The following is a 24,682-nucleotide window of genomic DNA, read 5'->3' as shown; positions in this document are numbered from 1 at the left end:
ACAGGGGATCTTAAACTACATCACCCTATAACTGGTTTAAAGAAGTCGATCCCACCCCTAGGGAACTCTCCTTGTAAGAGAATCTACTTAAAAACACGGAATAATGGAGAAAAGTTTAATTTAAAATTGATACTAATCACAATTGGCCTCATGTACTTGAACTGACACACCATTTTGAAGGCCAAGGACCTGGCATCTAAGGATAGTTCACCACTTAACTATGGTAATAGCTCTGTTCTTGTTTCTGCAAGAGCCTTGACAGAAATGTGAACGCCAAAATTTAATGGATCTATAAAACAGAATTGCGATATAAGGACTGTTAAGTAATAAACTTGCATCATGAATTTAATGTCAAGATACACACTTACATCGCAACATTACAATAGCAACAACAAAAAAAATGAAATAATAAAAAAGTGATCATAAACACTTCCTTAAAATTCCATTCATGCTACACTGTGTTTGAAATGCACTCCGTCTACTACACTACACATTAGCAGTCGCTGGTACAACGACTTCTGAACCGACTGAAGGGATTCCTTCGATATCATTGCTCATAGTGTAGTAATGCGATGTTTCAAATTCTCTTCGGTTGGCGGACCTTGTACATAGACTTCGAGTTGAGTTTACCCAGAGAAAAGCTCAGTAGCATCAAAATAGCTGTACGAGTAAACCAACTGGTAACGCTATCAGGTCCTTTCCAGCGTATAGGGAAGAGCTGGATAAACGCTTTCCTGGCCACAATTGATTAGCGAGGAAGGCACACTCCGTGCTGGTACCATACGCATCTATGTGCTTCAAATGGTACTTCCTCTAGGAGAGCCGCTAGCACCTAGGGAGGAAATTATGCTTATATTTTATCCGTCAAGTTTTTTTCACGGAAGTGAGGACCAAGCACGTAGCCTCAAATAATTCTGAATCAAACCTCACGCTCCAATACCTCTAGCCGGGTGCTGTGACCGTGCGGTTCTAGGCGCTTCGGTCCGGATCCGCACTGCTGCTACGGTCGCAGGTTCGAATCCTGCGTCTGGCATGGATGTGTGTGATGTCCTTAGGTTAATCTGCATCTACATCCATACTCCGCAAGCCACCTGACGGTGTGTGGCGGAGTGTACCTTGAGTACCTCTATCGGTTCTCCCTTCTATTCCAGTCTCGTATTGTTCGTGGAAAGAAGGATTGTCGGTATGCTTCTGTGTAGGCTCTAATCTCTCTGATTTTATCCTCATGGTCTCTTCGCGAGATATACGTAGGAGGGAGCAATATACTGCTTGACCCCTCGGTGAAGGTGTGTTCTCGAAACTTCAACAAAAGCCCGTACCGAGCTACTGAGCGTCTCTCCTGCAGAGTCTTCCACTGGAGTTTTCTATCATCTCCGTAACGCTTTCGCGATTACTAAATATAACGAAGCGCGCTGCTCTCCGTTGGATCTTCTCTATCTCTTCTATCAACCCTATCTGGTACGGATCCCACACTGGTGAGCAGTATTCAAGCAGTGGGCGAACATTACCAACGATCAAATTTATATGATCATTCCATTTTAAATCACTCCTAATGCGTACTCCCAGATAATTTGTGGAATTAACTGCTTCCAGTTGCTGACCTGCTATATTGTAGCTAAATGATAAGGGATCTTTCTTTCTATGTATTCGCAGCATATTACACTTGTCTACATTGAGATTCAATTGCCATTCCCTGCACCATGCGTCAATTCTCTGCAGATCCTCCTGCATTTCAGTACAATTTTCCATTGTTGCAACCTCTCGATATACCACAGCATCATGCGCAAAAAGCCTCAGTGAACTTCCGATGTTATCCACAAGGTCATTTATGTATATTGTGAATATCAACGGTCCTACGACACTCCCCTGCGGCACACCTGAAATCACTCTTACTTCGGAAGACTTCTCTCCATTGAGAATGACATGCTGCGTTCTGTTATCTAGGAACTCTTCAATCCAATCACACAATTGGTCTGATAGTCCATATGCTCTTACTTTGTTCATTAAACGCTTGTGTGGTACTGTATCGAACGCCTTGAGGAAGTCAAGAAACACGGCATCTACTTGGGAACCCGTGTCTATGGCCCTCTTAGTCTCTTGGACTAATAGCTCGAAGTGGGTTTCACACGATCGTCTCTTTCGAAACCCGTGCTGATTCCTACAGAGTAGGTTACTTAGGTTTAAGTAGTTCTATGTCTAGCGGACTGATGATCTCAGATGTTTAGTCCAATGGTGCTCAGACGCATTTGAACCATTTGAAGCATTACCTCTATATTCAGCCCGTTGTTACCACCCGCGCCGCTGTCGCGTTGTCATTAGGGGGTCGAGCGAAGAGCTGAGGTGAGTGACCCCTTAAGCACCGGGGCGCTCATGAAACATCGTCCAATTAACATTTACTGGGGAGAGTTTTACAATCACTGCGTCGTCTTCCCTGCGCTGGCTATAGCGACCCTGTCGAGTCCGCGCTGCTTGAAAGCGGGTATGTGGTATGTTAGTGCCCGGCGAGGAATTAGCTGATCACATGTCCTGCGTTGCCTGTGGTCATTGCTGCTGTCCTGTCATAGGAGGATGCTGTGGCTGTGTGTCCCATTAGCCTGGCGTGACTGTGGACGTCCGTCAGAGCTAGAGTTGTCCTCTACCAAAACAAGGGTTCGGTGGTTTTGTTACACTACATAAATGACGTAATAAATGGGAGGATTACTGGTAGTATTGGCTGGGAAAGAAACATTAAAAAATGTGAAAGAGCTGACTACTTCTATTTTTTGACATAATAAGAACCGCACATGATTCAGTGTTAGTTCATTGTGTATTATGTATCCTTACAGAATGTAAATTGCATTTTATAAGTAATAAAAATTAGTTGATCGCTTAACTTCTGCGCCTTTATGTAACCAAAGCATTTACTTTTAATGCAAGTACAGTCTACAAGCACAAAAATAAAAAATACATAGAATAGTCAAAGAAACTGACACACCCTCCTAATATAGTATAGGGCCCCAGCGAGCACGCAGAAGTGGCACAACACGACGTGCCATGGACTCGACTAATGTCTGAAGTAGTGCTGGAGGGAACTGACACCATGAATCCTGAAGGGCTGTCCATAAATCCGCAAGAATACGAGGGGGTAGAGATCTCTTCTGAACAGCCGGTCGCAAGCCATCCCAGATATGCTCAATAATGTGGCTAGCGGAAATGTTTAGACTCAAAACACTCTGTAGCAATTCTGGACGTGTGGGGTGTCACATTGTCCTGTTGGAATTGCCCAAGTCCGTCGGAGTGTACGATGGAGATGAATGGAAGCAGGTGATCAGGCAGGATGCTTATGTACGTGTCACCTGTCAAGAGTCGTATCTAGACGTATCACGGGTCGCCCAACTGCACACGACCCACACCATTACAGAGTCTCCACCAGCTTGAAGAGTCCCCTGTTGACATGCAGGATCCATGGATTCATGAAGTTGTCTCCATACTGATACACGTCCATCTGCTCGATACAATTTGAAACGAGACTCATCTGACCAGGCAACATGTGTTCAGTCATCAACAGTCCAGTGTCGTTTTTGACGGGCTCAGGCGAGGGGTATAGCTTTGTGTCTTGCAGTCATCAAGGGTACAGGAATGGGCCTTCGGCCCCGAAAGCCCATATCGATGAAGTTTCGTTGAATGGTTCGCACGCTGACACTTTTTGATGGCCCAGCAATGAAATCTGCAGCAACTTGCAGAAGGGCTGCACTTCTGTCACGCTGAACGATGCTCTTCAGTCGTCGTTGATCCCGTTCTTGCAGTATCTTTTTCCGACAACAACGATGTCAGAGATTTGATGTTTCATCGGATTTCTGATATTCACGGTACACTTGTGAAATGGTCGTACGGGAAAATCCCCACTTCATCGCTACCTCGGAGATGCTGTGTCCCAGCGCTTGTGCGCCGACTATAACACCGCGTTCAAACTCACTTAAATCTTGAAACCTACAATTGTAGCAGGAGTAACCGATGTAACAACTGCGCCAGACACTTGGCTTATATAGGCGTTGCCGACCGCAACGCCGTATTCTGCCTGTTTACATCTCTCTGTATTTGAGTACGCATGCCTCTAATTGTTATTGTTGTTTCGTACTCAATAGAACGTTCTTCATCATGATCAAAGCCAAGAGTTTCCTGTGTTATTGATAAATGTGAAAGTTGTTTATGAATAACAGAAACTTGGTTTATATAAGTTCGACGAAGTACTGAACCGATGTTTTATACATTTTTGTTGTGTGGTTTTGTTTATTTTACCACTTTGTTGAAACAAAAATGCGTTTTCAAGTGCTATACGATAAATCTGTATCGCTTTCTTTATTATTTGCTACAAAATCTCTTTGTTTCAAATTAAAAATCATCAATTTTCAGACAAAACCTGTAGTAAGCCTTGACAATTTTAATTTTGATATAAATACTATTTACTTTTAAGAAACAGATAAGAGGATAGCTATGTAGAACAAAAATGTTCCATAAGTTACCTGGCCCTATAAATATCCTCAATCAGTTTATAGGCGGTGCACTGCTTCTGGCTTTTAGAGGACTCCAGTAAGACACTGCTCGCATATGTAAAGAAAGCAATCGAAATGAGGTAACTCTCGATAGCTATGTAATACACCTAACGTACAGGTAATGTGGGTACGACCTTAATTGACCAGAGTTGCTAGGAAAACTACCGTAGTCTACGCTTTCTTATGATAGTCCACAGCAGCCTACGGTAGTTTTACAACTCTAGTCAGAGACTCCGCGCTCTCGATGAGTGACGCTGCGCTTACGCTCGGCCCCAGAAATCTACGTACCCTGTTGTCGGTTATCGAAATGGCATGTACACGGAAGACGCAGTAGCAAAACGAGGAAGAGCCCGAGTGGCGGTCGCAGCATACAGCCAGTAAGGCGATATTTGTATTGCCCAGATAGCTTCGACACAGGCGCCCCAGCGCCCAAGTTGAACAGCTTCTAAACGGGCAGATCGGTTCTTCACCCACGGAAGATCGCCCCGGCCTCATCCTCAGTCAATCACAGTTGTGACTAGCAGGTATGCGACTTGCAGATCAGAAGTCCCATCTACAACCGGACGGATGTGTGTTTGCAGCAATGTAGACACTTGTTAAATTCACCGGAGCATCCTGCAACTTAATACAATTGCTCTTCGCTCGGTATTCATTATGCAGATGGAATAGCCTAACTCTGAGAATTAGCTTGAGGAGGGCGGAGGTTTTATAACAGGCGATAACGTTATTCCCCCCGCCCCCTGGTGACAGAATGTGCTGTAGTTTTCTGAACCTGTCAGCGCACTCGGCTGCTCTAGTGGTTAACTTCAGGCTTTCAGAGCGTTCCTTTATGCGAAGATTGCATCCTGAAAGGTGTTCTAATGGCATCTGTGAGAGAAGTTGCTGCATTCAGCCTCGTTACAGTAGCACATTCTGTTCCGCACTGTTGTCGTGAATCTTGTCTTCCTTGCTTGTACTTCGGGCCCCTCTTGTTGAAATTCAGCTACGACACCATTGCGCAGCCGGCAAACGCGCCCCACTTAGCCTTCTCCGTTAGTTCTTTAACAAAATTTTACTCGTGCACTTACAGAGTGCAACACTTACAATGTGCAACACTGCCTCAGCCAGTGCGGCTTCTCAGTGGGCCGATAGTGCAAATTTCTTACATTCAGCGTTCGGTGATTTGTAAAGGTAATTTCGTCGGTAAATGGAATTCTTTGAAGAAATAACCTACTGTCCTCATGTCGCAGCGGAACCGAACGACAAAACTCCATGCGTCTTCTAGAATTCCGCTAGTTAATCTGCTGGTGAAGGGGAAGCCGTCTGCGCGTTAAATGCGAACAACGATGGGATCACTTATTCCAGAGGCATTCGCAATTACTCTGGAGCTAACATGTGGATTATGAGCAACAGCTGCCAGAACATCTATGTCGTTCACTCCGCGCGTTGCAGGCTTGCTTCTTACTCTCTGCAGAGCATTTTAGATCCCACTCAATAACATTTTTTTGCCTATTCGCTCAATTGGACACCGTTCCTCGAACCTCATTTGTGTGTTCAACTCAATCATTCTCTTCGTATTCCTCCTACGTTCACCGTGTGGAACTAGCATATCTAGTTTATCTTTGCTTTCGGAAGGCATTTTTTTTAAATCTAACCAGCACTCGACACAAGCGAACGACACAGACAGAGTAAAAGCTGCGTTTCTTCTCTTCCCCTTTTATACTGGTGTCGCGGCAGTGCAAAAAACCGTTATGACCGGCCCGGAATATCGCCGACGTGTTTGAAGGTTTTCTCGTAGGAATTTAATGGGCATTGTTCACACTAGCCCGTAGCGTGATCGTTAAAGTGCAAACCATGCTCTCGCCGACGCTGTACCGTGATCGCGGTATTTCTTGTGGTCGATGTTTTCTCACTTCACCGTCGCGACACAGTCAGTTTGTTGCGTTGTCGAGTAGTAGGTTATTATCATACACAAGAATGACAAAAAACTTATTAAATTAGAGTGCAACCATCCTGTGCTGTTTGATCTACACAATCCCAAATACATGGGCACAGAGGTAAAGAATACACTTTGGAATAAAATAGGAGCACAAATAAAAATAACCGGTAAGTATGTACGTGTACCTTTCTGATTTTACATCAATGAAGAAAACCAGTTAGGTAAAAGATCATTGTTTGAGAATGTTGGCGACAGCTGCAACATTTTTTCCCATTTGCCGTGACATCGGGTGGAATAAAGCTACATTAAACGTTTGGAACAGTCAGCAGAATTATGGGAAAAAACGCCTTTTTGTAATTAAAGAATAGTGATCCAGAGTTCTAAGGAGCCTGGTTAGAAAATCTCCACATTTCATAAAAATTCTTAGCATTTCTTCTGTCACAGTAGGCATCAATTCGTCCATCACGTTGTCTGTAATTATCTTGCAGGTTTCTTGTACGATCTTATGAACCGTACTATGCCCCATGCGATATTTAAATGAAATCATGCTTAACGAATCTCCAGTGGCCAATTATCTGAAAAAGGGTGGACAGTAAGGATATAAAAAACGAAGATTTGGCAGGTGGTCTTAGTGGTAATGAAACAGTATCGCACAAAACAGAAGAAAATAATCAACACCATACAACAGAAGCCAATAATGAGGAATGTTGATTTCATATAACTCAATACCAATAAACTTTCAAAATGAGTGTCAGTTGTATTATGTTTTAACTAACCTCAAGCAAAAGGAGAGCCTTCCTCTTTCTGTGACGGCTTTTCTGAAGTTCGTGTTTCACGTTTTCAACTTCCATCTTGTTCAGTAGTAAGTTGATGATATTTTCTGACGTTCTAAAACATTCATAAAACTTTGCTTCATCGTCCATCAGTCCACTGTACAAAATAGCAAACTCCCCTTCTATTGCTCTCCTTTTCCACGCTGATGAACCCACTTACGTTTTTTCACTTGCGTTTCCTCCCGTTCATCCAAAATCACAGCAATCGCCGTGAGATCGTCATCCGAGAACTTCGCTCTCCCGGCTCTAGTGCACTGCCACAAGCCGGAAGAAACATTGACCACTGTGAACAAGCCTCACTGTGGCATCACGGCCAGTGCAATCACGGGACGTAATGACACTGTCACGTTACTGAGGTAGGTGAAGCGGCGTTAAAACGTCAATCAGTTTTATGCTCAAAAGACATAAATCCTAATATAGTCATATTCTAAGTACGTCGAAAGTACTAACCGGACTTTAAAAGAGTAAAACTCCGTTCAATCCGTCTCTTTCAGAACTAAGATACTAACACCAGAAGTTATTATAGTTTAGTTTGAACAAGTGAAGTTAATACCGATATCCGCGCAATCAACATAGCTATAAAGAAAGATTATACATCGTTTAGTGAAGTCTTTCTCCACGTCATCTGCGTGAAAAGCGAATTATAATATCTTAAAGAGTTTCAAATGTGTTTGAGGTGCTCATCTAAACTATTTTGAAACAGTTTAAGGATTTAAGATATCGTAATTCTGTTTCCACCCAGATAAACTGTGAGAAAGAATGCACTAAAAACAACGAATAGTTCCTTTCAATAACTAGGTTCATTACAGAGATATCGGTATCAACTTCACTTTTTAAAAATGAACTACCGGGTGGTAATAATAAAAGTGCAGCTACTCGCAGAGTTTTAGTGGGGGCTCCAATTATCGTATGGCTGCGAAACTGGGTAGATGCTCTAATGCCTTAATGCGTAATCAATTTACGCAGGAAAAAAGTTAGTTCCAATTTCAACCACAAGGTGAAAATCTGACGTCGTGAACGCAAGAAAAACGGAAAAAACGGATGGAAATGTTTCTATATGTAATAGGTTAGCAATGTTACGTGGACAGTAAAGATCAAATAAATGAAAAAGGCATAATGTTGATTTTATTATTTACCGCTACTTACACAATTTGTTCGCTGTGAGCACGAGAGATGTCGACGAGATGCCATACAGCACCTATTTCTTACTAGTGGTCAAAATTAGAATTAATTTTCTTTTTAAGTAGCATACAGCAAAATGGCTCTGAGCACTATGGGACTTAACATCTGTGGCCATCACTCCCCTAGAACCTAGAACTACTTAAACCTAACTAACCTAAGGACATCATACACATCCATGCCCGAGGCAGGATTCGAACCTGCGACCGTAGCAGTCGTAGCATACAGCAGTTTCGCATTAACCCATTAGAATATCTACCAAGTTTCTCTGCTATACGATAATTACAAACCATACTGGACCTCCATGAGTAGTTACACTTTAATTATAACCACCCGGTATAATAATTTCTATATACACGGTGTTTCAAAATCTTTGCATCAAACGTCTCGAGTTGACATTGGGAATAACTTTTGTTTGAGACGAAAGGTTCGCTGACGCTTCCGAGCAACACTAGGAGTCTTTCATTAGTGCTTAACCCTCCTAGTGGAGTAAGGGTGCAGGTACTCTGTGGCATAAATCTGAATTGATACTTTGGCTACCAAGTAGCTTAAAATTTTGTTTTTTTTCGTAGGGAGGGCACACGTTTATTGGTCCTTCAGACTAAGGGTCTAGACGTTAAAGGGTTAATATACCTCAAGCGTAAGAATGCCATCCCAAGGTGGGCTCTGGGATGATAAATGTGCAGTTTTTCATCTTCTGATTGTTGGTGACTGTGTCGTCTACTGGACATATTCCTGGAAAGCTTGTTGTACATGTAAAGCAACTATAAACGATGTAGCTAACTGAAGCACATCGTTGAGGAGAGTGTCAGATAAACTAAACATCTTTGATAATATTTCTCTATTGGAAGCTCAACAATTAACCCCTCTGTGAGCAATTCAGAACAGGATTCGTTCCACGTTTTACATGCCAAGTTACATTGCTGGGATCAACTTTACAGTTCTGTGGCCTATGCTGCATGAGCCTGATCATGTCGCTTGTTATACTTATTACATTTCAGCGTTGCGGCTACTACCTGAGTTTGCTGACTGTAGTGATGAACCCTTCTTGAAAACGTGAATGATCTGCGCTTTTTTCCAGTCGATTGATACCCTTCATCTACGACATACTGTCACCAGAAGGGGAGCAAGTTCTTTCATGTAGTTTTTGTAGAATATCACAGGCATTTCATCTTGTCCTGATGTTCTTCGATTTATATACGATTAATTGGAAGCTGTTGCCGTATCTTAACAATACATGAGGTTTTTGAGCTCCTTTCTTCAACTAAATATACTGTAGCGGTCAAGGTATGAGCAGTGAACTTTTCCCTCTACTTCTGCTCAGCAGCAGGTTTGTCTCTGAGGAGAACGAGTCGAAAAATACTTTTTATGACGAGAATAAACAACAGTTTTCGTGTTGTTGTCATTTGTTAACATCCACTGGATAAGTTTTGCTGTTCCTGTTACGACAATGAACTCAAATATCTAGTTTTATCGGAAGTGGCTTTAAACAGATCATTTAGAGTCCTAAATAGCATAAGCAAAAGGTGGCCGGTATTAAGTAGGAAAGTATTGTTTTTCAAGGAAAAGTTAAAGCTTCAGGGCAAACAACGGAAGTCTGTAGCAGTTTGTGTCAAAAAAATTGTAAAGCAATGGCATAAAATATACCATTTACTAGTACAGAAACCATGCTTCTCCGACAGATAGGTTTATTTAATGGAGCAGATTAAAGGTCCTGATGCCTTTCCACTACAAAGCGATTGAAGTTGTTTTTCTCTTACGCGATCGGTTATCTCAGTATCTGCCATTTGACGTTTGTAGGATGATTGAAAGGGCGACGGCGTTACGACCTTCCGAGGTTAAACAGTTTCGGAGGCCCGAATTCGGTATTACATGAACAGAATTTTTTAATTCCTCAATGTTTTACAGTGTTTCTATGTTAAATTAAAAAAAATTCAAATGCAAATACTAGACAGTATACGTGCGTCATACAATGTTTGTTGTATATTTTTGATGAAAGTTTAGAATCTAAATGCAGTGGCCTGTAGATGATTTATATATTGGTCACATTTTACACTGCAGTTTGAGATATGTATGTGTGGGTGTCAGCTATCAAACAAGGATATTATGAATGTTTCGTGCTTGGAGAATACGTGACCCATTACTCATAAGGTATTTATGTAATGCACAATAACTTGCTTCAGTAAAAGTTTCTGCCAAAAATACAACAATATTAGTACGTATGGTATGTAATTCACTGTGATTCTGTTAGGGTAAGAAATTTGAACCTAGGATAGTACTGCAATAAGAAACCTTGTAGGCGAAAAACTGAGCCACTGTCACAGTCGATGCTAAATTTTAGTGCGTGACTGACGCAGACCTGTACTGTGTCTTTACGCTGTTAAAAGTTTCATCAAAATCGATCCCTACAGTGGCACTGGATGAGCCGTTTAATACGGGCATAATCTTACGCTCCGCCGGAATTGTCGCGTTCGGAGTTTGCAGCAAAAGAATCGAGGCTGGTGCAGCAAGTTCGTGTACATGAGATATGTATGTGTATCTACATCACTGCCGCAACGGTGTGTGGCGGGGAATGCTTCTGGTACCGCGAACTGATCCCTCCCTTCTCCGTTCACCTCGCGAATGGCGTATAGGCAGAATGATTATGTGCACATCTCTGTATTACCTCCAATTTCTCAAATTTTTTTGTCGTGGCTATTTCGCGAGATGTGTGTGGAAGGAAGTAATATGTTGTCTGACTCCTCCCAGGACGTTCTCTCTGAATACTTCGTAGTAAACCTCCACGTGATGCGCATCGCATCTCTTGTAACGTCTACCATGGGATTTGTTGAGCATCTCTGTGACGCTTTCGCGCGACTAAATGATCCCGTTACAAAACGCGCCGCCCTTCCTTGGATCTTTTCTGCCTCTTCTATCAGTCCCACCTGGTAAGGATTCCAGGATTCCAGATTGATGAACAACACTCAAGAATCGGTAGGACAAGTGCCTTGTGAGCCATTTCTTTCGTAGATGAGCTATTGTTCCTTAAGATTCTTCTCGTGAATCTAAATCAACCAGCTGTTTTTCCTACTGTTTGTATTACATGGTCATTCCACTTAAGGTTGCTCTGGATACTTAATCCTAGATATTTTACGATAGCCACTGTTTCCAGCATTTTGTCATCATGAGTCTAGTCGTAAAGTAGTGGATTTTTTTCCCTATCTACACGCAGTATGTTACATTTATTTACGTTCAGGTTAAACTGCCACTCTCTGCAATATTCAACTATCCTCTGCAGGTTATTCTGAAAATCAATACAGTCTTCTGGCATCGCTACTTTGTTATAGACAACCGGATCGTCTGCGAACGGTGTTAAAGAGCTTCCGACGATTTCTACTAGATCATTTATACACTCTGTGACCAGTAACCATCACTTTTCCTTGCTGTACTCACAAAATTAGAATTACATCTGTCGATCCTATTCCGTTAAGAGTGACATTTTGAGTTGTATCTGCCAATAAGTCTTGAATTCAGTCGCAAATCTGGTGCGATACTCGGTAAGCTCGTATTTTCTTTTTTTCTGTAAGCGGCTCTAAACGGTGTCAAATGCCTTCCTAAAGTCAAAGAACATATCGACCTACGCATCGCTGTCTACAGCGCTATGAACCTCATGGAGGAATAGAGCGAGCCGAGTTTCGAAATATCTCTGTTTGCGGAATCCATGTTGATTTTTATTGAGGGCATTTCCGTTCTCCAAAAACGTCATAATTATTGAGCATAAAATACTTTCCAGAATTCTACAACAGACTCACCTCAACTACACTCCTGGAAATTGAAATAAGAACCACAGGCACATAGACACAGGCAACAGAGCATGCACAATGTCGGCACTAGTACAGTGTCTATCCACCTTTCGCAGCAATGCAGGCTGCTATTCTCACATGGAGACGATCGTAGAGATGCTGGATGTAGTCCTGTGGAACGCCTTGCCATGCCATTTCCACCTGGCGCCTCAGCTGGACCAGCGTTCGTGCTGGACATGCAGACCGCGTGAGACGACGCTTCATCCAGTCCCAAACATGCTCAATGGGGACAGATCCGGAGATCTTGCTGGCCAGGGTAGTTGACTTACACCTTCTAGAGCACGTTGGGTGGCACGGGATACATGCGGACGTGCATTGTCCTGTTGGAACAGCAAGTTCCCTTGCCGGTCTAGGAATGGTAGAACGATGGGTTCGATGACGGTTTGGATGTACCGTGCACTATTCAGTGTCCCCTCGACGATCACCAGAGGTGTACGGCCAGTGTAGGAGATCGCTCCTCACACCATGATGCCGGGTGTTGGCCCTGTGTGCCTCGGTCGTATGCAGTCCTGATTGTGGATCTCACCTGCACGGCGCCAAACACGCATACGACCATCATTGGCACCAAGGCAGAAGCGACTCTCATCGCTGAAGACGACAGGTCTCCAATCGTCCCTCCATTCACGCCTGTCGCGACACCACAGGAGGCGGGATGCACGATGTTGGGGCGTGAGCGGAAGACGGCCTAACGGTGTGCGGGACCGTAGCCCAGCTTCATGGAGACGGTTGCGAATGGTCCTCGCCGATACCTCAGGAGCAACAGTATCCCTAATTTGCTGGGAAGTGGCGGTGCGGTCCCCTACGGCACTGCATAGGATCCTACGGTCTTGGCGTGCATCCGTGCGTCGCTGCGGTCTGGTCCCAGGTCGACGGGCACGTGCTCCTTCCGCCGACCACTGGCGACAACATCGATGTACTGTGGAGAGCTCACGCCCCACGTGTTGAGCAATTCGGCGGTACGACCACCCGGCCTTCCGCATGCCCACTATACGCCCTCGCTCAAAGTCTGTCAACTGCACATACTATTCACGTCCACGCTTTCGCGGCATGCTACCAGTGTTAAAGACTGCGATGGAGCTCCGTGTGCCACGGCAAACTGGCTGACACTGACGGCGGCGGTGCACAAATGGTGCGCAGCTAGCGCCATTCGACGGCCAACACCGCGGTTCCTGGTGTGTCCGCTGTGCCGTGCGTGTGATCATTGCTTGCACAGCCCTCTCGCAGTGTCCGGAGCAAGTATGGTGGGTCTGATACACCGGTGTCAATGTGTTCTTTTTTTCCATTTCTAGGAGTGTATATAGGCCTATAATTATCTACGATAAACTGCCGCTAGAAGTGGAGCAAGTTTTTTCGCATAGTCTTCGTAGAATGTTTCAGGTATCTCATCTGGTCCTGAAGCCTTTCCACTACAAATCGATTGTAGTTGTTTTTCTCTTCCGCGATTGGTTATCTCGGTATCTGCCATTTTGGCGTTCGTAGGATGACTGAAAGGAGGGACGGTATTACGACCTGAGGCGGTTAAACAATTTGGAAGACCGAATTCAATATTTCGTTCTTCTCTCTGTCCTGTTCCGTTTTGGAGCCAGTATGGTCACGGAATACGGGACTTCAAAAGGGTTGCTGATTTTAAGTAAGGCCAAAAGCTCTTAGGGTTTTTAGTCAAACTGATTGACAATATTTTAATTTCAAGCTCATTGAACGCTTCCCTCATTGCTCCCCTTATGCTCATTTTCCCTTCGTTCATCTTTCTTTTGTCAGCTAAGTTCTGACTTCTCTCGAATCTATGATGAAACTCTCTTTGTCTATGTAGCAGTTTTCTAACACGACTTTTAAACCAAGGTAGGTCTTTCCCGTCGTTTCCTTCACGGAACGCACTTGTCTAAGACATACTGAAAGATGCTTTTGAATTTTTCCATTTGTAGTCCTCTTCTTTGTTATCATTTGATACTGATTGCTCAGATACTCTGCAATTTGTACCACGTTACTCTTGCTAAACACAAATATTTACTGCCTTTCTTAACATTACTTGCAATGCCTGGAGTCATAAATACTATCACAGCTTTATGATGACTGATACCTTACTCTGCATTAACTGATTCGATAAGTTCAGGTCTGTGTGTTGTTAATAGGACTAATTCGTTACCTTCACAAATTGGTTCATTAATTATCTGGTCGAAGTAATTTTCGTACGAGACGCTGATAATAATGTCACACAAGTCCGTATCTCTGGCACCAGTTTTGTTAGCGTGACTCTCAATCTACACCTGGCAAACTAAAGTCACCCCCTATTACAACGGTATGACCAGGAAAGTTCCTAACGATATTTTGCAAGTTCTCTCTGAAGCATTCTACACCTAAAGCTGCTGACGCAAGTGGTCTATAAAAGCATCAAATGGCTCTGAGCACTATGGGACTTAACATCTGAGGTCATCAGCCCCCTAGAACGTAGAACTACTTAAACCTAACTAACCTAAAGAGATCACACACATCCATGTCCGAGGCAGGATTCGACCTGCCACCGTAGCGATCGTGCGGTTCCAGACTGAAGCGCATAGAACTGCTCGGCCACACCGGCCGGCTATAAAAGCATCCGATAACCATTTTTACCGACCTTTGACACTTGAATTCACCCTAATTAATACACATTCGGAATCCGTAATGATCTCGCTGGATGCACTATGTGATCAAAAGTATCCGGACACCTCGCTGAAAATGACTTACAAGTTCGTGGCGCCCTCCACCGGTAATGCTGGAATTCAATATGGTGTTGACCCACCCTTAGCCTTGACGACAGCTTTCACTCTTGTAGGCATACTTTCAATCAGGAGCTGGAAGGTTTCGTGGGGAATGGCAGCCCATTCTTTACGACGAGGAGAGGTATCGATGTCAGTCGGTAAGGCCTGGCACGAAGTCGGCGTTCCAAAACATCCCAAAGGTGTTCTATAGGATTCAGGTAAGGACTCTGTGCAGGCCAACCCCATTACAGGGATATTATTTTCGTGTAAACACTCCGCCACAGGCTGTGCATTATTAACAGGTGCTCGATCGTGTTGAAAGATACAATCGCCATCCCCGAATTGCTCTTCAACAGTGGGTAACAAGCCCGTGCTTAAAACATAAATGTAGGCCTGTGCTGTGATACTGCCACACAAAACACTGTTCAGTCGTCCAATGTTCACGCTCCTTACACCAAGCGAGGCGTCGTTTGGCATTTACCGGCGTGATGTATGGCTTATGATCAGCCGCTCGACCATGAAATCCAAGTTTTCTCACCTCCCACTTAACTGTCATAGTAGTTGCAGTGGATCCTGATGCGGTTTGGAATTCCTGTGGGATGGTCTGGATAGATGTCTGCCTATTACACATTACGACCCTCTTCAACTGTCGGCGGTCTCTGTCAGTCAACAGACGAGGTCGACATGTACGCTTTTGTGCTGTACGCGATCCTTCACGTTTCTACTTCACTATCACATCGGAAATAGTGGACCTAGGGATGTTTAGGAGTGTTGAAATCTCGCGTACAGACGTATGACACAGTGACACCCAATCACCTGACCACGTTCGTAGTCCGTGAGTTCCGCGAAGCGCCCCATTCTGCACTCTCATGATGTATAATGACTACTGAGGTCGCTGATACGGAGTACCTGGCAGTAGGTGCCTGCACAATGCCCTTAATATGATAAACGTTTATTTTTTGGGGTGTCCGGCAACTTTTGATCACATAGTGTATTATCGAATTCTTCACTGCAACAAATACGCCGCCACAATTGACGACTAAGCTATCCTTACAGTAACTATTCCAATATGAACTTAAGATTTCATTGATGCTCACTTCCGGTTTCAACCAGCTTTCTGTTCCTAATACTATCTGGACTTCATAACCTCCAACTGATTCTGTAACCTTTCTGTGGATGTTCCTGCAATTTACTGCTATCATATTAACCATTCCTATATACGACACCAAGGTGAGCATTCTCTGACAATATTGTGGCTAAATTATCTCAGATTTTGGTACGTTATTAGTGTCTGATCCCGGGGGAGGAGAGTTCTCTAATCTGAAAAAACCCATGTGCAAGCTACAATTACTCCGCTACCTTATTAGCGGCTTCCTCCATTTAGCGCACGTCTGGCCTATTAAGAGGAACCCTACAATTTTCCATCTAATAGAGCAGGTCGGGTGATTCGCATCCGATACCGTCGTAGAGTCGTCTGCGCTTCTGGTTTTGATCTTCCATTCTGCTCCAAAATAGAAGAGTGCGATCGACCATTGGGACTGTGCTACAAATACCCCACGTGCGACGTCTGATCAAAACTGCTGTAGGTTTACATACAGGGTGGTCCATTGATAGTGCCCGGGCCAAATACCTCACGAAATAAGCATCAAACGAAAAAACTACAAAGAGCGAAACTCGACTAGCTCGAAGGGGGAAACCAGATGGCGCTATGACTGGCCCGCTAGATGACGCTGCCATATGTCAAACGGATATCAACTGCGTTTTTTAAAAATAGGAACCAACATTTTTATTACATATTCCTGTAGTACGTAAAGAAATATGAATGTTTTAATTGGACCACTTTTTTCACTTTGTGATAGATGACGCTGCAATAGTCACAAACGTATAAGTACGTGGTATCACGTAACATTCCCCCAGTGCGGACGGTATTTGCTTCGTGATACATTACCCGTGTAAAAATGGACCGTTTACCGATTGCGGAAAAGGTCGATATCGTGATGATGTATGGCTATTGTGATGTGTGCTCGGTATCCTGGACGACATCATCCAAGTGTCCGGACCGTTCGCCGGATAGCTACGTTCTTTAATGAAACAAGAAGTGTGGAGCCACATGTGAAACGTCAACCACGACCTGCAACACAAGATGATGCCCAAGTAGGTGTTTTAGCTGCTGTCGCGGCTAATCCGCACATCAGTAGCAGACAAATTGTGCGAGAATCGGGAAATTCAAAAACGTCGGTGTTGAGAATGCTACATCAACATCGATTGCACCCGTACTATATTTGCCTGCCGCGGTGGTCTAGCGGTTCAGGCGTTCAGTCCGGAACCGCGTGACTCCTACGGTCGCAGGTTCGAATCCTGCCTCGGGCATGGATGTGTGTGATGTCCTTAGGTTAGATAGGTTTAAGTAGTTATAAGTTCTAGGGGACTGATGACCTCAGATGTTGAGTCCCATAGTGCGCAGAGCCATTTGAACCATTTGAGAGAATGCACTTCTGTAAACTGCCCATATCAAATGGTTCAAATGGCTCTGAGCACTATGGTACTTACCTTCTGAGGTCATCAGTCCCCTAGAACTTAGAACTACTTAAGCCTAAATAACCTAAGGACATCAGACACATCCATGCCCGAAATTTGAGTCAAATATGAGCCTCAATTGTCCCCTTGCATGTCAACTACTAATGGAAAATGGCTCTGAGCACTATGGGACTTAACATCTATGGTCATCAGTCCCCTAGAACTTAGAACTACTTAAAGCTAACTAACCTAAGGACATCACACAACACCCAGCCATCACGAGGCAGAGAAAATCCCTGACCCGCCGGGAATCGAGCCCGGGCGTGGGAAGCGAGAACGCTACCGCACGACCACGAGATGCGGGAAACTACTACTAATCGACCGCCCGCATAGTTTTGTTACGAGAAACAGACTGCTAGGTTTGTAATGAAAGTGTTATTAAATTTTATGAACCGCCTACTTACTTCTAATACAATAAAAATAATATTATGCGTGTTTATCAGGGCGTGAAAACGTATCTTAAATCGGCCAACCTCTATTGTGAGAAAGAATAAAAGCAGTACAAAAAGCAGGACCTCTGTATTGCAGCAATTATATCGTAAAAAATAATATTTAATCTGTACGATACAAACTGAATTTTGTCACGGTCCGCGCGGCTCCCCCTGTCGGAGGTTCGAGTCGTCCCTCGGGCATGGGTGTGTGTGCTGTCCTTAGCGTAAGTTAGTTTAAGTTAGCTTAAGTACTGCGTAAGTTTAGGGATCGATGACCTCAGCAGTTGGGTCCCATAAGACCTTACCGCTTTACCTTACAAACTGAATTCATGAGATGAACGTCACGACTGAACTAGTTACTAGTAAGTACTTTTTATTAGAATTTCGCAACTTATTACAGTTTAATAACTTGCAGCTGAATCCACCTGTGCTCCATTTCTGTGGTGATGATGGAAAAATTCCAGACATCACTCTCTTCGCTAAGGAATATGGTTGCAGTGTCACTGTTATTGTTGTCACCTAAAGAGATGATCATCTCTTCCTCTGAATTTTCCAAAAGAGCTTCATGCTGACAAGCTCTCTTCATGATGCTCTGCGTATATTTGACGGCTTTTTTCCAGTCTTCGGAGGTGACGTTAATAACAGCTTCTTTTGTTAGTGCTTCGACAACAGAGAGGGTAAATTTATTGTTGTTCCTGGCAACGTAACCTTTCATCTTAGGCTTTATTAACTCATTTGTGTTCAAATGGCAGTGTTACGTCTAGTCTGCCCACGTGTCTTTACTAGATCGTCGATTTCCTATGATGGGAGCTGTGGTTTGTGGAGAGATATTTTTTCCATAAGATCCATCTTTTTGAGGCCAGCACTCACATCGACGTTACGACGTTGAAACCAATGAATCACATTCTCTTTCGGCTTTGCCGTGCCCTAGGGCCTAGTCAACAACAACTTGATGATAAGGAGCATTATCTAGAACGATTGTTGACGGTTTCTCAAGATTTGGTATTAGCGATTCTACGAACCACTTTGTAAATGTAATGTGGTTCATTTCTTCGTGATAATCTCCTGTATTATTTGATTTGAAAATCAGCACATTACTTGGGAGAAAACCTTGCGATGTGCCTAAATGAAGAAGCATAAGTCTGCCCCACTCACCGGAAGGGTATTGACATTGTTCCTTTAGTCGCATCGTTTGCCCAGCCCTGTTTGACAACGTGACCGGAATCGACCCACGTTTCTTCAAATCACACCACTTCGTTGACATTCATGCTATTGATCTGCCTTAAACATCGGCATTGCAATGCAGCTACATTCTCTCTCTCTCTCTCTCTCTATGCCACAAAATTGTCCATAGTGAAAGCCTAGGTTGTATAAAACTGTGAATAACGATGTGCGGCTCCTGTGGAAAAGATCCGATTCCTCAAGTGTTACCAATAACTTGCAGAGTATCGGATGTTCCTTTCTGAGATAACAATCATAGACACGAGATGAATCGCATTCTCTGCAAGCGAATGTATAATAATGGTAACCGATTATCCATACGACGTTTCTTCCCAGTGATTTTAAGTTTCTACGTTCCTCCAGTTTCCTTTCGTTTCACGTATATTTCCTTCCCAGTCTTCACAACAGTGTCTTTGTCTATATTCAGAGCTGCAGCTGTTCTATCGATTACCTTGTTAACGGAGAGCAGCGAGCCACCATTACGTTTTTCCGTGTCAAAGAAGATACACACCATGCAAACTATTTCCCTCGACTATCGTCGTATGACAATTCCCCGTCCGAGAGAACGACGTCTGACTTTTTCCCTCATACCTTTTGACGAACTTCGTGCTGACCTTGTTCAGTACCGCAGAACAAATAACAATAGCAACAAATAACAAGAACAACAAAACAGAATAACAAATAAAATAATAACTCCTAAATAGGTAACACAGAACGCAGACAAAGTCACAAGGAGCAACGATAAGACAGGGCAGCAAGCTGACTTCAACTGAAACACGCACAGCGCAGTTGTGATGCTGGGATTTGGCGTAACGCGGACCGTACCTACCGCGTGAGCTTGCCCCATACTATTTCCACCGCAGCTGTCAATCCTAAAGTAATTTTGAGCAAGCTGTTGCTACCTTAACCAAATCAGCCATCCGCTGAAAGGAACCGAATTTGGCCTCCCAGCCCAGGCGGCAGGCGTTATTCATGACGACGTTTCACCCAGCGCTGTAGATAGCCGGCGGCAGAACCTCCTCTCCGTCTCGGACGTGACCCCCCGACAAACATGCCGAATCCGCAATGGCATTCTTTCACGCCTTGCCTGCTATTTCCTTGTGGGGTCCATTATCCGCCTACGTTGGAGCTCCCAATGACTAGCATACCGATCCTCTGCACTTGTCCGGACTGGGCAGGGAAACAGGCCGCAAACATTTGTTATTATTGGATTTCACCTTTAATGTAGAACGCAGTAAATGCGTACAAATGTCTTTCACTGCCTGCACTGCTCTAAGGTCTTCTTCTTATCGTTTTACGTGAGGCTGAGCAGGAACTCTGCCGTTCCTGCCTTCCTGTGGGACACCAACCACACGTATGGCAAACTGCTCGTCCATCATTACTGAGATGGAGGATTTTGGTGGAAGGTGTCAGGGCACAAGTGCATGTCTTAACAAATTCAGAGGCAATGATAAACAGTTCCTTGGTAATGCAGGCATTCTAATTTTTTAAATTCGCAGGTGGTACTTTTTTCGTCGATAATGTAAGCAGAAACTTATATATGAATGCGTGGTGCTTGTTCTTTCGGACATGTCCGAAAGAATAGACACCTTGCGGAATCTGCATCTATGACACGTATTACATAAACTGAAAGTGGAAGAAGGAGAAAGAAGAGGAAGGGGAAGGGCAGGAACTATTGATGCTAGTGCCATCAGGATTTTATGTGGAATTAGCAGCGACGACTGGGAATGTGTGCCGGATCGAGATTCGTAGCCGGGATCTCCTGCTTACTAGACAGTACATAATATGTGTCACAGCTGTGGACTCCACTTGGCGTCTGTTTCTTCGAACATTTCCGAAAGCTTCCGAACATTTCCGAAAGAACAGACACCATGTATTCATATACAGGGTGTTACAAAAAGGTACGGCCAAACTTTCAGGAAACATTCCTCACACATAAATAAAGACAAGATGTTTTGTGGACATGTGTCCGGAAACGCTTAATTTCCATGTTAGAGCTCATTTTAGTTTCATCAGTATGTACTGTACTTCCTCGATTCACCGCCATGATTTCATACGGGATACTCTACCTGTGCTGCTAGAACATGTGCCTTTACAAGTACGACACAACATGTGGTTCATGCACGATGGAGCTCCTGCAGATTTCAGTCGAAGTGTTCGTGCGCTTCTCAACAACAGATTCGGTGACCGATGGATTGGTAGAGGCGGACCAATTCCATGGCATCCACGCTCTCCTGACCTCAACCCTCTTGACTTTCATTTATGGGGCATTTGAAACCAACCCCGGTACCAAATGTAGAGACTCTTCGTGCTCGTATTGTGGACGGCTGTGATGCAATACGCCATTCTCCAGGGCTGCATCAGCGCATCAGGGATTCCATGCGACGGAGGGTGGATGCGTGTATCCTCGCTAACGGAGGACATTTTGAACATTTTCTGTAACAAAGTGTTTGAAGTCACGCTGGTACGTTCTGTTGCTGTGTGTTTCCATTCCATGATAATGTGATTTGAAGAGAAGTAATAAAATGAGCTCTAACATGGAAAGTAAGCGTTTCCGGACACATGCCCACACAACATATTTTCTTTCTTTGTGTGTGAGGAATGTTACCTGAAAGTTTGGTCGTACCTTTTTGTAACGCCCTGTATAACTGATCCGCCTCGATGTGCAATGAATGCACCACCTTCAGTGCGGATGCAGCCCACCCCCGGTAGCTGAGTGGTAAGTGTAGTATATGTTCTTATCAGCTTAATATCTCATTTTTGGCTCATGACGGAGTGCTAGGGGCTTGCTAGACTTCTGTCGCGGGTTGGCCCGGCATTGCAGTACCGCCGGGATCGGCCCACCCAAAAAAAAGGTGGTCAGCGCGACAGAATGTCAATCCTAAGGACCCGAGTTCCATCCCCGGCTGAGTCGGATTAGATATGTTATTGAGGGAGATAACATTAGAAGCGAATCTAATGAACCCCAAGAAACTTAAACAGGAACAGCTTGAACTAAAGCGAGAATGATTTTGGCCTAGCCTCTCGTACCTTCAGATATTTTGACTTGTTTACGTTTTCTGTACTTGAGAAGTAGACAGACCATTTCAATATCTACTTAAAGGGAAATCAGGACAAATATACGTACCAAACCCATGCTACCCAGTGTGCCACAGCGTTAGTCATTTTGTTTGTAGACCAGCTCCCTAGCTGCAAGTGAGTGGTCAGCGTGTTTCGCTGTCAAAGAAGGTCTTCATGTTTCAAAAATTGTTTTCTTAATATCCTGGCCACGCCACGTTCTAGGAGGTACCAAAGAATCTACTGAAACTTAATTCGCTCTAATTAGCGTGAAAATCATTTCGTTGCTTGAAAATACTTAATTTATTTCTACCCCCACGATCATTTCTCCAACCCGCTGTTCAACGTATCTACATCTACATCGACATGGATACTCTGCAAATCAAATTTAAGTGCCTGGCGGAGGGCTCATCGAACCACCTTCACAATTCTCTATTATTCCAATCTCGTATTGCGCGCGGGAAGAATGAACACATATATCTTTCCGTACGAACTCTGATTTCCCTTATTTTATCGTGGTGATCGTTCCTCCATATGTAGGTCGGTGTCAACAAAATATTTTCGCATTCGGAGGAGGAAGTTGGTGATTGGAATTTCGTGAGCAGATTCCGTTGCAACGAAAAACGCCTTTCTTTTAATGATGTTCAGCCCAAATCCTGTATCATTTCTGTGCCACTCTCTCCCATATTTCGCGATAATACAAAACGTGCTGCCTTTCTTTGAACTTTTTCGATGTACTCCGTCAGTCCTATCTGGTAAGGATCCCACACCGCTCAGCAGTATTCTAAAAGAGGACGGACAAGCGTAGTGAAAGCAGTCTCCTTATTAGGTCTGTTGCATTTTCTAAGTGTCCTGCCAATAAAACGCAGTCTTTGGTTAGCCTTCCCCACAACATTTTCTGTGTGTTCCTTCCAATTTAAGTTGTTCGTAATTGTAATACCTAGGTACTTAGTTGAATTTATGGATTTTAGATTAGACTGATTTCTCGTGTAACCGAAGATTAACGAGCTTCTTTTAGTACTCATGTGGTTGACCTCACACTTTTCGCTATTTAGGGTTAACTGCCACTTTTCGCACCATTCAGATATCTTTTCTAAATCGTTTTGCAGTTTGTTTTGATCTTCTGATGACTTTATTAGTCGATAAACGACAGCGTCATCTGCAAAAAACCGAAGACGGCTGCTCAGATTGTCTCCCAAATCGTTTAAATAGATAAGGTACAGCAAAGGGCCTATAACACTACCTTGGGGAACACCAGAAATCCCTTCTGTTTTACTCGATGACTTTCTGTAAACTACTACGAACTGTGACCTCTCTGACAGGAAATCACAAATCCAGTCACATAACTGAGACGCAATTTCACTACGAGCCGCTTGTGTGGTACAGTGTCAAAACCTTCGGGAAATCCAGAATTACGGAATCGATCTGAAATCGTTTGTCAGTAGTGCTAGTTGTGTTTCACAGGAACGATGTTTTCTAAACCCATGTTGACTGTGTGTCAATAGACGGTTTCCTTCGAGGTAATTCATAATGTTCGAACACAATATATGGTCCAATATCCTGCTGCATATCGACGTTAACGATATGGGCCTGTAATTTAGTGGATTACTCCTACTACCTTTCTTCAATATTGGTGTGACCTGTGCAACTTTCCAGAGTTTGGGCACGGATCTTTCGTAGAGCGAACGGTTGTATATGATTATTAAGTAAGGATCTAATGCATCAGCATACTCCGAAAGGAGCCTGATTGGTAAACAGTCTGGATCAGAGGACCATCTTTTATTAAGTGATTTAAGTTGCTTCACTACTCCGAGGATATTTACTTCTATGGTACTCATGTTGCAACTGTTCTCGATACGAATTCTGGAATATTTACTTCGTCTCCTTTTGTGAAGGCATTTCGGAGGGCTGTGTTTAGTAACTATGCTTTGGCAGCACTGTCTTCGATAGTATCTCCATTGCTATAGCGCAGAGAAGGCACTGATTGTTTCTTGCCGCTAACATACTTCACAGACGACGAGAATATCTTTGGATTTTCAGCCAGGTTTCGAGACAATGTTTCGTTGTGGAAACTATTGTAAGCATCTCGCATTGAAGTCCGCGCTAAATTTCAAGTTTCTGTAAAAGATCGCCAATCTGGTCTACACTTATGGTGGAGTGTAGTTGTGTTCAGTTTTATATTTTAATAAGACGAAAAATGATTAGCTCCTTTGTCATGCCATTGTGCCCCTGATGTGAGATGCATACGATTACAATATAATGGAAACGCTGATTAGTCTGCAGCAGCTAGGTGGTGAGTTCTATCAGATATGCGAGAATCCTGCGTTGCAACGATGACTCACGCTCCTAGCGAGCCA

At 43.7% G+C, this 24,682-nt stretch overlaps 1 protein-coding gene and 1 pseudogene across 1 annotated transcript in view; both read left to right on the top strand.

Annotated features, from left to right (window-relative positions):
* The window catches only part of LOC126298360 (uncharacterized), a 574,913-nt gene that overhangs the window by 74,052 nt on the left and 476,179 nt on the right, over positions 1 to 24,682 (top strand). The window lies entirely within an intron of this gene.
* LOC126300015 (U2 spliceosomal RNA) lies at positions 21,977 to 22,117 on the top strand (annotated as a pseudogene).

Source organism: Schistocerca gregaria, chromosome X (genome assembly GCF_023897955.1).
Source record: "Schistocerca gregaria isolate iqSchGreg1 chromosome X, iqSchGreg1.2, whole genome shotgun sequence".
NCBI classification, from domain to species: domain Eukaryota; kingdom Metazoa; phylum Arthropoda; class Insecta; order Orthoptera; family Acrididae; genus Schistocerca; species Schistocerca gregaria.
Note: the sequence above shows the minus strand (reverse complement) of the source record. Positions and strands in the feature narration are given on the sequence as shown.